This window comes from Panthera uncia, chromosome B4 (assembly GCF_023721935.1).
Source record: "Panthera uncia isolate 11264 chromosome B4, Puncia_PCG_1.0, whole genome shotgun sequence".
In the NCBI taxonomy this organism is placed as follows: domain Eukaryota; kingdom Metazoa; phylum Chordata; class Mammalia; order Carnivora; family Felidae; genus Panthera; species Panthera uncia.
The window spans coordinates 23,476,115-23,491,509 of NC_064809.1; the positions used below are offsets into that span (position 1 = coordinate 23,476,115).

At 36.8% G+C, this 15,395-nt stretch overlaps 1 protein-coding gene across 1 annotated transcript in view; it reads left to right on the plus strand.

The window, feature by feature from the left end:
• Positions 1 to 232: 232 nt before the first annotated feature.
• Positions 233 to 15,395, plus strand: part of MYO3A (myosin IIIA) — a 243,182-nt gene continuing 228,019 nt past the window's right edge. The window contains exon 1 of the mRNA XM_049624722.1: positions 233 to 319. The gene's annotated coding sequence lies outside the window, so the exon portion shown is untranslated. The remainder of the gene's footprint in view (positions 320 to 15,395) is intronic.

Sequence of the window (15,395 nt, forward strand, 5' to 3'; positions counted from 1 at the left end):
GGTGCTGCTTGGAGCCCTGGGAGGGGGCGGTGCCCCCGCGGCGCTGGGGGCGGTGCCGGGGGCGGCGCCGCTTCCCGGCCACCAGTGGCGTGTGGGGCGCTCCCGGGCGCGGAGAGTGCGAGGTCACGGCGCCCGCGCCCGCCCCGAGCCGGCCGGGAGTATTTGAGCTGGAGCGCGGAGGGGGCGTGTGGAGAACGTGCGGGGAGAACCCGAGGGGAGGTCGCGCCTCGTCCCCGCGGCCCCGGGGAGAACTTGTGGCGGCGCCGCGTTGGGTCGGCCGCAGGGAGCTGTTGCTCGGGGATGACTTCTCTAGAAGCAGGTCTGTGGGGCCGGGGTCCCTGCAACTCTACACGCATCTGGAAAAGTTTTCTAAGGAGAGAGAAAGTGCAGACCAGAGCCTTGTGATCGCTGTTGAGAAATAGGGGAATCCTTCCAGAAATGATGTCATTTCAACTTGCTCACTAACAACTCTGTTCTGTTCTCCAGTAGTTTCTATCTGCACCTTGCTAAAATTTCCCTAAGACAATTTAAAACAACAACAACAACAAATTTAAGTGATAATTTATTAGTACTAAGATGGTAATTGGATGTAAGCCTTGAAATAGCCTTTGTAATGGTGCTAAAATTTAAAAAGAGAGATTTTTGAAAATCCAAAGAATCCTCATGGGTTTCCTTTTTTCTGCTATTTTCTTGGTGATTGTAGGTGCTCTTAAAGCCTCTTAAATTTCTTTTAGAATTCACATCGACCCAGTGACTTTAGATTTGGTTTAGGTCAATACAAGAAAGGAGGTGCCTTATTGCTCCGTGTTAGTTGTAAAAATGCGAAAACTGAGGGGAAAATTATAGTCCTGTCATTCTACCCAAATGTTTGTAAGTTCAACGTCTAATTACTTTCCCCAGATCCTGGATGCTTATCCCTGTAACAAACACCATGACTCTGTTGTTGCGTGTCACAGGCCCAGGATCACAGCTGTAGCCTGGCCACTTTGTGTCTTGTACTTGAGCTTTATTATTCGTTACTTTCAGGCTTTTCTAAAGGTAGGTGATCAAGTCGACAAGTTCTCTGGATTTGCTGGAGCCTGAGTTCCAAGTTTTGACAAATAAATCAGGGTCCATGTTATTCATGCCATATTGATTTTTGTTACATTATAAAAGATCATTGTTTTCAAGTGGGAAAATTTAGAGATGTGTAAGATTTCAATGGTAACTTGTTTTTTATGAATTTATTGGTATGATGTCTAGCATGTGAAAAATTGCTCTCATTTGCCTTAGTCCTTTTTGATTATTATTGGTGAGGAGAAAAAAAAGTGCAAAGTGAAAGATTCAGCTTGGTGGTCTTTAATACCAGCTTGGCATATCTATTTGCAGAGAGTTTGGCCACATGGCCAAAGGGGATAGCATTGGCTTGGACATCGTTTTTCAACTGTATGTTTACAGCCTACGTTTTTTTGGTGCATATATTTGAAAAATAACTTTTATCTGTCAAATCCAAAGTATTTGAAGGTCCATGAGTTGCTACTAATAGTTTGGTGAATGAATAAATATTTGTAAATACAAATCTACTTTATATGAATGGGGATTATATAAAGTTTTGATGTAAAAATGTATCATTTTAATAACTTCTGCAATGTCCATGCTCTAAACTATTCGGTTCCAACTTTTCCTCTTCTCCTTCCTTCCTTCCTTCTTCCTTCTCCCTTCTCCTTTCTTCCTTCTTCTTCCTTCTTCTTTCTTCTTTCTTCTTCATTTTTATAGACAAAGATCCCTTCATTAGTCTCTCCCCTAGATCTGTAATTTGAAAGATTGTATCTAACAAAGCAAACTCCCTTTCCTTGGTAATGGGAAACAAACTCAGTCATCCATTACAGGGTAAATAGAAGGTTTCCATTAGACTTTCAAAATAATTCACAGAAGACCCCTTACCACACTGGGGACACATAGGGAATCAAGAACCTCAAATTGGGGAAATTAGTCTTCTGAATTGAGGTCATCTGTCCTTGAACACCAAACTTCTACCATGGCCTTTGACTTTGTCTTTTTCTTGACTCTACCATTTACCAGCATTATGACTTTAAAAACTCTTTCTAACCCTCAGTCCTCTTTTCTGAAAATGTGGATTACAGCAATGCCTTTCTGAAATGCTTTTTGTGAGTGTTAAATGACATAATGCATATAAAACTGTAACTACAGTGGGCACCTGGCATATAGCAAACAGTCAGAAAAATGCTAGCCACTGTTATTGTCCATTTTTCCTGAGGTCTGAGGATGATTACACCATGTGGTTAGACTTATGTCTATTGGCCATCTCTTTGTGACAAAACCCACAAAAACTCATGTGGAAGTCATAAGGAGATAACATAAAAGCTGAATTTCGTCTTTGGATATGTTTATTTGGGTCAGCTCATCAATTTAAAATGACTGAATACTTTGAAACTATTTACCAATATTTTAAAATTAGTAAATTTTACATACATTCCCAGAGTCCTAGCTTTTCCTGAAAAACAATAGGGCCCGGCAAGGTGGAGTTTGCACCTGTAAGCAGCTCAAAGCAGATGTGGTTGCCCACTCTGAATGGGGCATGTGCACTCTTTACTTTGCCACAAGGCCTCCACTCCCTGCTTTTACTTCGTCCAGACCAGCTTCACTCATGTATTTCACCTCCTTTGTCCCTGCAGACGTTTCAGGTTGTGATTTCTGACTCAGAAAATATCCCTTACTAATTCGAATGGGTAAATTGTGTAGCCCAAACTCTAACCCAACTTTCATCCTTAAGGAGGAGAGTAATCCTGTATTACAATTTATGAAGCATTTCTTCATAAAACTCACTTGGTACTTAAGCAACTCTGAGAATTAGTTCAGACATGCATTATCATTCCGTTTTATAGCTGTGGACGTTGAAGCTTATGGATTTGTACTAAAGCTTAGAATAGTGTTCTGATGACTTAAAGTTGTTTCGGGTTCTCACTAATGCCATTTTTTTTTTCAGAGAGAGAGAGAGAGAGAGAGAGAGAGCAAGTAGGGGAGAAGGTCAGAGGGAGAGAGAGAGAGAGAAAGAATCTTAAGTAGGCTCCATGCTGATGTGGGGCTCGATCCCACGACCCTGGGATCATGACTTGAGCTGAAATCAAGAGCCTGATGCTCAACCGACTGAGCCACGCAGGCACCCCACTAATGCCACTTTTAAAATATGGAGAAATTTTCTAGGAAATGAAAGCCTTTGCTTTGGTTCTAGCATTTATTCTAAGCAAGTACTTTTATCCCCATAATTACCAACTAGGAAAATGAGTAGTGGAAAGAATACATGTATGGAAGTACAAAAGTAGACCTTGTTTTCTCTCCCTACAAAACATCTTTAAGCAAATGAAGGGAACAAAACATTGATTATGGCTCATTCAAAACAAACCATACATATAACTAGACAAGGTCTGTTTTAAACCATACTTTGTTTCCTATGTTTTTGGAAAGCTGAAAGGGGTATGTATCCAGTTCTTCTATTCTGCAGTAAGCTAGACCAGAGATTTCTGTGAGTGTGTTTTAAAGTTTTGTGAGAAAGGAGATACCTAAAACCCGCTTGGTGATTCATCCTGTTGTCTGTGTGAGGTCGTTTTATATGGCAAACTCACTTTTCTGTGGGCTTCTTTTAACCAGGAATGCTCTATTACTTTCAGAATCATGCTAGGAGAATAATCTATAGAATAAATTCAAAGCAGGGGTAGTTCATTTCTGGCTGGAGTAACTGCATGGGATCCTGATGGTCTGTGTATGAGAGAAGGTCAAACCAGCCGTGTGGAAGGTTTGAGGAAGCAGCTAGGCAAAGACGACAGGAGATCCTGCAGCAGAAAAGAGTTTACAGTGTTCTCAGACCTGTCAGAAGCCAGTGGAGGGTGAAGACACAGGAAGAGGCGAAGAAGAACTTAGGGTCAGTTTAGGGGCGTCAGAAACAGCCAGATCATCCAGGGTCTGGAGAACATAGTTAGAGTGTGGATTTTGAAGGATTTTTAGCAGAAAGATAATGTGATCTGGTTTCTGTGTTGAAATCATTCTGGCTGTTGTGTGAAGATAAACGACCTACACAGCTGACCTGTTGACCGTCCAGTGTGCCTCTTCCTTCATAGGCAGGAGCTCCTTTTGAATCTAACTTAAACTTTATATGATGGGAGTTGAAGCAGCAGAAGCACAGCTTAGCAAAAGTGGGTGCACAAAGGGAAGGATCCTCCAAAAATGCTCTGCCAAAATATACGATGAGTGTTTTTTAAAGTAAGAATCAAGGTATTAACATATTGCTTGGTTCTGAGTAAAGCCATCTGCTATTCTCTTTATATATGGTATTTTGAGGTTCTAGTGTTTCATATTTACCCTAAAAGCCTAAAGTTATCATTTCTGACCATCTCTTTAACCGTGTAAGGAATTTAGGAACATTTAAATCCTATTACTACACTTTTAATTATTCATTATTGTCTATTATGTGTCTTACAGTCAGTGCTGGTTTAGATTTACACACATGCGTGACAATTTCTTTGTTGTTTTTGGCAATCTAGACTTTTCTTGTGGATCATTATCATTTTTGAAAGGTATCCTATAAACATGCTTTTTCTCAGCATCATCGTTGTTAAACCCCAATGTTTTTCGTGGAAAATATCTTTTTATTGCCTTTGATATTGAAAGATACTTTTATGGGTACTTTTGTTTCTTTTAGATTAATAGTTATTTTCTTTCATTTGAATATATGTATATTTTTTTAATATATCATACTACTGTTTTCTATTGAAATATCAGCAGTCATTCCGATTGTTTTCTTCTACATGTAATGCGTCTTTTCTATTTGATTGGTTTTAAGAGTTTCTCTTTGTCTTTGGTGTTCCATGGTTTTATTTTGATATGTATCTAACTGTGAATTTCTTATCTATTCTACTTGAGCTTCCTAAATTTGAGTGTTCACACCTTTCACCTCTTCAGGAAAACTCTCAGCCATTACCTGTTGCCTTTTATCCATTGTTTCTATTCTTTCTTTTTCAAATGGATTGGATGTGTGTTAGAATCAGTCAGGAAAATGGTTAATACTGGGTGGTTCAACAGAGAATTTAAGATGATACTATGGTCTGAATGTTTGTATCCTCCCTGAATTCCTATGTGGGGATCCTGACCACAATGGTGAGGGTGTTGGGAAGGTGGGGACTTTGGAGGTGATTAGGTCATAAAGGAAGAGCCTCACAAATGGGAGCAGTGTCCTTGTAAAGGAGACCCCAGAGAGCTGGCTCATCTGTCCCACCATGTGAGGTTACTGCAAATCGACAGTTGTCTAGACAGTGGTTCCTTACCAGACATAGGATCTACCAGCACCGTGATCTTGGACTTCCCAGCCCCTAGAACTGGGAGAAATAAATGTTTGTTGTTTATAAGCCACCAATTTATGGTATTTTTGTTATAGCAGCCTGAACAGACTGACATATGAAGAACTAGTTACAAATGTTTTAGGGTATCTGAATTCCAACCAGGGGATAGTGAGGCAGTCTGTGTTTAGCAATAGCAAAAAAACTCTTATCGCTGCTTGGGCTGTAGGGTTGCAATAAGGAGATAGTCTTACCAGAACCCAGAAGGTGAGGCCATCTTAGAACTATGGCAGTTCTGTCCTACAGAAACAGGGACCATGGAGAGACGTAGCCACTGATGGAGACACCATAAAAGCCAAAGAAAGCAAAGGAGAAATATCCTGGTATCTCTTTTCCACCTATGATCCAGTCTCTTGCCTGAGACTCTCATGGATGGAATCTAGCAGAGAAAGAAGCCAATAGGACAAGGAGTGTGGAAAATACAGTTTTGAGATATCAGCTCTCCAGACTCAGGGCATGGAAGGTTATGCATGGATCTGAGAGCAAGTGGACTGTTCCATTCTCCTTTCCATAGCTTTCAATTGGCTTTTGTGGGTTTTTTTTTTTTTTTCACTTCATTTCCCTGTACTGCATCTTGAGTAATATTTTATTGTGGCAAAATGTGCTTTACATACAACTTACCCTTTTAATCATTTTAAAATGTGCAGTTGAGTGACATTAAGTACATTTACATTATTTATTGTACTATTACCACCGCCATCTATCTCCAGAACTTTTTTATCTTACTAAACTAAAACACTATCCATTAAACAATAATTTCCATGCATTCCCTTTCCCCCGAGCCCCTAGCAACCACAATTCTACTTTCTGTCTTTGAATATAACTATTCTAGGTACTATATATATATAAATGGAATCATGTAATATTTGCCCTTTTGTGGCTGCCTTTTTTCACTAAGCATGATGTCTTCTAGGCTAATCCATGTTGTAGCATGTGTCAAAATTTCCTTGCCTTCTAAGGCTTTATAATATTCTATTGTATATATATACAGCATTTTATTAATGTATGTCATCCATTGATGGACATGTTGGTTGCTCTCACCTTTTAGGTATTGTAACACTGCTCTGAATATGGGTATACGTGTATCTTTTAGAGAACCTGCTTTCAGTTCCTTTGAATATATACCCAGAAGTAGAATTGTTGGTAATTCTGTGTTTTGCAGGGGAACCACTATGCATTTTCCACAGCAGCCACACTATTTTACATTCCCACCAGCAAGGCACAAGAGTTCCAGTTGCTCCCTCCCAACCTCAACAACACTTGTTTTCTGTGTTCCTCATAATAGCCATCCTAATGGGTGTGACGTACTATCTACTATCTCATAATGGTTTTTATTTGCAGTTTCCTGATGATTAGTGGTGATGAGCATCACTTCATTTGCTCATTGCCTTTTGTATATCTTTTTTGGACAAATGTCTATTCCAGTCCTTTGCCCATATTTTAAATTGGATTATTTTGTTGTTGTGTTGTAGGAGTTCTTTGTATACTCTGGTTAACCTTTTATAAAATACATGACTTACAAATATTTTCTCCTAGTCTGCAGGTTGTCTTTCCACTCTGTTGATAGCGTCCTTTGATATACAAGAGTTTTTAATTTTTATGAAATCCAGTTTATTTGTTTCTTCTGTTGCCCGTGTTTTGGTGTCATATCCAAGAAATCATTGCCAAATCCATTGTCATGAAGCTTTCCTCCTATATTTTCTTCTAAGTTCTAGAGTGCTAGCTCGTATGTTTAGATCTTTGATACATTTTGGGTTAATTTTTGTGTATGATTTAACATAAAGACTCAGCTTCATTTTTTGGCATATCGTTATCCAGTTTTCTCAACACTATTTGTTGAAAAGACTTTTCTTTCCCTATTGAATGGGTTTGGCAGTCTTGTTGAAAATCATTTGACCACATGTGTTTTATTTCCGGGCTAATTTATTCTGTTGGTCTGTCTTTATGCCAGTATCACACTGTTTTGATTACTGTAGCTTTGAAATAAATTTTGAAATCAGGAAGTGTAAAACCTCCAACTTTATCCTTCTTTTTAGGGTTATTTGGATTATTTGAAATTCTTTTAGATTTCATATGTATTTTAGGATGGATCTTTTTATTTTGGGGATTTGATAGGTAATGCAGCTGTAGATTGTTTTGGGTAGTACTGATATCTTAATATCTTAATATGAAGTCTTAAACTTGATATTAACAAGTCTTGAACTTGATATTAACATCCTATATGAATACAGGATGTCTTTACATTTCTTTGTGTCTGGTGTAACTTCTTTCAGCAATGTTTTGTAGTTTTCACTGTACAGGTCTCTTGCCTCCCTGTTTAAACTTATTCTTAAGTATTTTATTCTTTTTAATGCTATTGTAAATAGAATTGTTTTCTTAACTTCCTTCTCAGATTCATTGTTAGTATATAGAAATGAAACTGATTTTTGATGTTGATTGTGGATCCCACAACTTTTCTGAATCCATTGATTAGTTCTAACGGTCTGTTTTGTGGCTGCTTTAGGGTTTTCTATGTATAAAATCAAGTCATCTGTGAATAGAGATAGTTTTATTCTTCCCCTCCAATTTGAATGTCTTTTTTTTTTTTTTTTTTTTTTTTTTTTTTTTACTGCTTGCTCTGGCTACAACTTTCAGTACTATGTTGAATAGAAATGACAAAAGGAGGCATCCTTACCTCTTCCTGTTCTTAGAGGAAAGGCTTTTAGTCTTTCACCAATAAGTGTGATGTTAGCTGTGGGTTTTTCATGTATGTTCTTTCTTATGTCCAGGTAGTTTCCTTCTATTCTTAGTTGGAGGGTTTTTGTTTTTGTTTTTAAGTCTTGAACAGGTATTGAATTTCTTAAAGCATTTCTGCATCAATTTAAATGATCATTTTTTTATTCATCATTTTGTTAATGCCATGTATTACATTGATCGATTTTTATATATTGAACCTTTCTTGCATTCCAGGAATAAATCCCACTTGGTCATTGTATATGACCCTTTCCATATGCTATTGAGACCCTTTGAATATGTTGTTGAATTCAGGGTGGTGGTATTTTATTTGAAGATTTTTGTATCAATCTTTATTGGGATATTGGTCTGCAGTTTTTTTATAGTGTCTTTGTCTGGCTTTTGTGTCAGGGTAATGCTAACCTCATAGAATGAATTAGGCACTATTCACACTTCTTAAATGTTTTGGAAGAGTTTAAGAATTCTTAGTACTTATTTGTTAAGAGTTTAAGGTGTTAATTTTTGTTTAAGGTGTTAATTTTTCTTTAATGTTTGGTAGAATTCACCAGTGAAGCTATCTGGTCTTGGGCTTCTTTTGTTGGTGTTGAGAGGTTTTTGGTTACTGACTCAATTTCCTTACTAGTTATGGACCTATTCAGATTTTTAAATTTTTCATGGTTCAGTCTTGGTAGGTTGTGTGTTTCTAGGAATTTGTCCATTTTATCTAGTGTATTCATTGTGTGGGCATATAATTGTTCCTAGTTTAATTCTTTCTATTTTAATGAAATCAGTAGTAATGCTTCCTCTTTCATTTCTAGTTTTGGTTATTTGTGTGTTCTTCATCTTTTTTTCTAAGTCAGTCTGAATAAAGGTTTGTCAATTTTGTTTATCTCTTTGAAGAACAAACTCTTGGTTTTATTGATTTTCTCTATTGTTTTCTGTTTTCTATTTTGTTTATTGCTACTCCAGTATTTATAATTTTCTTTTATTACTTTTGGTTTTAATTTGTTCCTCTTTCTCTAATTCTAGTTTTAGGGTATAAAACTAGGATTTGAGATTTTTCTTCTTTTTTAACATAAGCTTTATAGCTATATATTTACCTCTTACCTATGCTTTCACTTCATCCCTTAAGTTTTGCTATGTTGTATTTTTATTTGCTTTAAGAGATTTTCTAATTTTTCTTGTGATGTTTTTAGAGTGAAATATTATTTTTTATTTTTATTTTTTGATTTATTTTTTTAACATAATTTATTGTCCAATTGGCTAACATACAGTGTGTACCATGTGCTCTGGGTTTTGGGGGTAGATTCCCGTGATTCATTGCTTACATACAATACCCAGTGCTCATCCCAACAAGTGCCCTCCTCATTGCCCATCACCCATTTTCCCCTCTCCCCCACCCCACCATCAACCCTCAGTTTTCTGTATTTAAGAGTCTCTTATGGTTTGCCTCCCTCCCTCTCTGTTTGTAACTATTTTTTCCCCTTCCCTTCCCCCATGGTCTTCTGTTAAGTTTGTCAAGTTCCACATAGGTGAAAACATATGATATCTGTCTTTGACCGACTTATTTCACTTAGCATAATACCCTCCAGTTCCATCCACATTACCGCAAATGGCAGGATTTCGTTCTTTCTCGTTGCCATATCTTGTGATGTTTTTTGTCAGACTCATTTGTTGTTTGATAGTGTGTTGTTTAATTTCCACATGTATGTGTATTTTCCAATTTTTCTTTTGCTGTTGATTTCTAGTTTCATTATGTTCTTTTTAAAAAAATTTTTAGTGTTTAATTATTTTTGAGAGAGAGAGCACAAAGGGGCAGGAGGGGCAGAGAGACAGAAGGAGACACAGAATCTGAAGCAGGGTCCAGGCTTCGAGCTGTCAGCACAGAGCCCAACGCAGGGCTTGAACTCATGAACTGTGAGATCATGACCTGAGCTGGAGTCAGATGCTTAACCAACTGAGCCACTCAGGCACCCCTCATTATGTTCTTATTGAAAAAGATATTTTGTATGTTTTTAGTCTTTTGAATTTTATTAAGACTCATTTTGTGGCCTAACATGGTTTATCTTGAAGAATGTTGCATATACACTTCAGAAAAAGTTTATTCTGCTGTTGTTAGATGGAGCATTCTGTATCTATCTATTGTTTTATCCATTACTGAAGGTGGGGTATTAAAGTTTCCTGGTATTATTGTAGAGCTGTTTATTTCTCCCTTCAATTATGTCAATGTTTGCTTCATATATTTTGGAGCTCTGATGTTTTGTGCATATATATTTATAATTGTTATATCTTCTTGGTGTGTTGATCCTTTTGTCATTATAGTATCCTTCATTTCAACCTGAAGGACTCCTTTTAGCAGATTTTGTAGGACAGATCTAGTGGTAATGAACTCCCTCAGCTTTTGTTTATTTGGGGAAGTGTAAATTTCTCCTTCATTTTTTTGAAGGGCAGTTTTGCTGGATATAAAATTCTCGGTTGACACGTTTTTCTTTCAACACATTAACTATATCATCCTACTGCCTCTGACTTACAAGGTTTCTGGTGGGAAATCTTATTGAGGATCCTTTGTAAATGATGAGTTGCTTTTCTCTTATTGTTTTCATGATTCCTTGTCTTTGTCTTTTGAGTCCTTCATTATAATGTCTCAGTGTGGGTTTCTTTGGATTTATCCTTGCAATTTGTTGGGCCTATTGGATTTGTAGACCCTTCTACATGGATTTGTGTGTCTCTCCTTTCCTTAAATTTATGATGTTTTCAGCCATTATTTCTTCAAATAATCTTTTGCCTCATTCTCTTTCTTCTTCTTCTAGAACTCATAATACTTTTATTGGTCCTCTTGATGGTATCTCATAATTATGTCCCTTAGGCTCTGTTCATTTTTCTTTTTTTTCCTTTATTGTTGTTATTATTATTATTATTATTATTATTATTTTAGAGAGGAGGTTCAGAGGAAGAGAGAGAGAGTGAGAATTTTAATCAGGTTCCACACTTGACACAGAGCTCAACGTGGGGCTCAAACTTATGACTGTCAGATCATGACCTGAGCCAAAGTCAAGAGTTGGATACTCAACAGAGTCATCCAGGCACCCCTGTTCATTTTTCTTCATTCTTTTTTCTTTTTGTTTTTCAGACTTGATAATTTCAAATGACTTGTTTTTATTTCATTGGCTGATTTTCTGCTGCCTGTTCAAGTCTGCTATTAAACCCCTCTAGGGAATTTTTCAATTCAGTTATTTTTATATCCAGAATTTCTGTTTGGTTCTTTTTTTTTTTTAACATAATTTGTATCTCTTTGTAGGTACTCTATATCTGTTCTCTGAAAAAAAAATGCACAGGATGACTTTATTTGTTTCTTTCTTAAATATTTGATATAATTCATTGGTAAAATCATCTGAAAATTTTCTAGTTACTGTGTTCTATTCATTTCAATCAGTGTTCAACAAATCCTTATAGAGTACATCCTTTGTGCTAGTCATGGTTTTAGAGTCTTTGGGATATATCAGTGAACAACCTGGATAAAATTTCAGTGCTCATGGGCTTATATTCTAGGAGTATAGAAAAGCAATAAATAAAACATACTAAATAGGAAATGATATAGTGTGAAAGGAAGTAACAAGTGTTATGAGAATAGAGCAGAGAAGGTGGGACCAGGAATTTGGAGGTAGGATGGAGTGGAGGAAGACAGGTTGGCATTTTAAACAGGATGGTTAGAGTAGGGCTTATTGAGAAAGTGATGGCTGATGCAAGAATTAAAGGAAGTGATGGAGTAGGCAATGTGGATATCTGGAGAAAGAGCATTCCAGGCAGAGGGAAGACACAGCCCAAGGGGACATCATCCTGCTGTGTTTTAGAATGAGAATGAAGGCATTTTGGTTATTTTAGTAAATAAGAATGAAGTGCAGATTTACAAAAGCAGTCAAGGGGTGCTTGGGTGGCTCAGTCGGTTGAGTGTCCAACTTCAACTCAGGTCCTGAACTTGTGGTTCGTGAGTTCAAGCCCCGCGTCAGGCTCTGTGCTGATAGTTTAGAGCCTGGATCCTGTGTCAGATTCTGTGCCTCCTTGTCCCTCTGTTCCTCCCCTGCTCACAGTCCGTCTCTCTGTCTTTCAAAAATAAAGATTAAAAAAAAATTTTTTTAAGCAGGTAGAATAAGTATTGAGATGAGTGTTAAGATCCCAAAGTAAGATACCTTTTTCATTGTATTATGGTCTTTTTTCTATCATGAAAAAAAAAAACCCACGAAAACTCAGCAGCTCAACATACAATAAGTCGATTCAAAAGGATTATTCTTCATTTTTAAAATGTGGCTCTTAAAATAGAATAGTATCTTTTGGAATTATGGTAAATACATATGTCAAAATATAGTAAGTATATATGCCAAAAATATTTAGCATATATGATCATTTAATTGAGAAATTAGTTTTTGTTTTATGAGCTAGAGAATTATTTTTTATTCTATGAGTGCTAAAGGACTAGAAAAAAAGATGAACATTCATAGTTATGTGGAATACAATCTACTGTAATTATTAAATAATTAATTTTTAACTGACATTTATTTTATTTTTAAATAATAACCTATCACGTAGTGGGAGAAGTATGGCTTAAGATTCAGAAGACTTGCTTCTATCCTAAGTTTTTTAATTCTTTTTTTCCTTTCTTTATTTTAATGTTTATTTATTTATTGAGAGAGAGTGTGTGTGTGTATGCATGCACATGTGCTCATTTGGAGGGAGAGGGAAAGAGAGAGGAGAGAAAGAATCCTAAACAGCCTCCATGCTATCAGTGTAGAGCCTGACATGGGCTCAGTCTCACAAACCATGAGATCATGACCTGAGTTAAGAATCAGATGCTTAAGCCAGTGAGCCACCTAGTCACCCCTAAGTTCTTCAAAGTTTAATTTTGAGAAAGTCATTTTAGGCTTCATTTTACCTACTTGTTGAGAATTTTGTTTGTTTTAAATGAGATTTGACTAGCTGCATTCTGTTTCCAAAACACTTGTGCTTTGGTTATTCTGTGATTATTGTTTTATATTATAATAATGCACTGCTTTAAATGTTTATCTTACTTAGAACTGTTAAAGGGGATATTATATTTTGGACAAACTTCAGTCATGTTTAATGTCCAGCTCCAATACTGCTCATTTTCTGTATCTCTTCATGATCACTTCAGAATTTCTTCTTCACCTGGGCTTCTATAACACTTTATGGTTATTTCTGTTATCTGTCTCTTTTCATAATATTACTTACATGTATCTATCTATGGGTTGCCTATCTTTGTATCCTCAAGACACTAAAATACTTTGCACACATTGGGTGTTCAGCCATTCTTAGTTGAATTCTGATGCCTGTGTATTTAAATATGAATAGTTATGGGGCACCTGGGTGGCTCAGTTGGTTAAGCATCTGACTCTTGATATTTGGCTCAGGCCATGATCTCAGGGTTGTGGAACCAAGCCCCATGTCAGGCTCCAAGCTGAGCGTGGGGCCTGCTTGAGATATTCTCTCTCTCTCTCTCTCTCTCTCTCTCTCTCTCTGTCCCTCCCTCCCTCTCCCTCTCCCTCCCTCTCCCCCCTTCCCCTCCCTCTGCCATCTCCCCCACACGCATGGTCTACCTCTCATAAATAAATAAATAAATACCAGTAGTTAATTCCTAATAATTAACGTAGCAGAAAGTAGTGTTCAATAACATTACCACTTGAGAGGTTACATTCCATGTAATGAATGTTTCTTCTGATTGAAAACGCTTATTTCAGGTATTTAATAAGATTTAATATGGTCTTTTGGTCTTTTACACTATATGGATGGCATAAATGCTTATTTGCATGACTCAAGTACATAGATGGAAGAAGTAATCTTGTCACTGATTGTGCAATCACTAAAGTGGATGATTATTACTGATTACCTCCTACTTGTTCTGTTGCATTTTGGATCAAAGGCACAAATTTCATAAAATTAAATGTTCTATGAACTATTCATAAGTGTATTTTTATGTAGTAATGTAATTTTTAGCAGACATTCATAGCCATTTACTAGATGATGTGCCCTTAAGTATAGTGAATCAGAATATGATCCTTATTTTAGTGAGATTTTCAAATTCTTTTCAGCTCTCCCTCATCCTTATTTTTCTCCCTCATTTAAAAACTTCTTTTGAAGAGCCATATTGATTAATTTATTCAACAGCTGTATATTTAACATCTACTACATGCCAGGAACAGAGTTAGGCATTATTAGATTTGGATGTGAACACGACAGATAAGGTCTGTGTTGTCAAAATTAACAGGTAAACAACAAAATGTTTGCCCATTTTCCCAAATTTACTAATTGCCTCCCATGTGCTAGGCATCATTCTGGAAACTGCACATACAGTAGTAAAAAGAGCAAAGTCTATACCCTTTTGTAGCTTGCATTCTAAAGGAGAAATGGGGAAATATGTGGGGAAAGCTACCTTTATATAGGTTGTTCAAGAAAAGCCTTTCTAAGAAAGTGATGTTTGAGCCAAGATCTGAAGGCTGAGAAGGAACTGAAGTAAAAGACTAATTGAGGCAAAACAGCAAAATTGATTATACTGAGAATGAACTCCTGTTTTATGCACATTAGTTTAGCTTTCAAGATGAGAAAGTTAAGGAGTTTATTATTGCTTTCATCTTTTCAATAATTATTAAGTAAGGGCATCAGCTGGGAAGTTTTGTGAGAGGGGATAGAGAACAAAGAGGAACAATCTGAGGAGAGAAAAGTGTGAGAAGAGAGATCATTGTGAAATAATCCCTCCAGAGAGCAAGGAACAGACAAACCAGGGAAGTGCAGTAGGACTTCTGGGCAGTGTCGACGGTCTACTTGTAGGTTTTTTTATCCTGAATTTGAAGTGAAACTAGCATTATGGTTGTGTGGTTTTCTCCAGCTGTAGGCACAGGTGTGAAGAAATGTAAGGTTTAACCAGAGCTGTTTTGTGGTTTTTTGTTTTTTGTTTGTTTTTTTTTGTTTTGTTTTGTTTGTTTTTTACCCTGGGAGACTCATGGTGGAGAAAGAGGAACAAGAGCGTTGAGGGTGTTTGCAAGGAGATCATAATAACTCAAGCTATAGAATTTATGCCAGGGAAGAAGAAAATGAAGAAAAATGAAGACTGAATACGGTTGATGGCTATAAAGAAAGTGAGAACTCAATGGATTGGTGGTGTGACAGAGGTTGAACATTGTAGTTAGACTAGTGTATTTCATGAGCCAACATTATTACGTAGTATTAATACCTATTTATTAACAGATGTGTTTCTATGCGTATGCATACACATACAAGCACAAC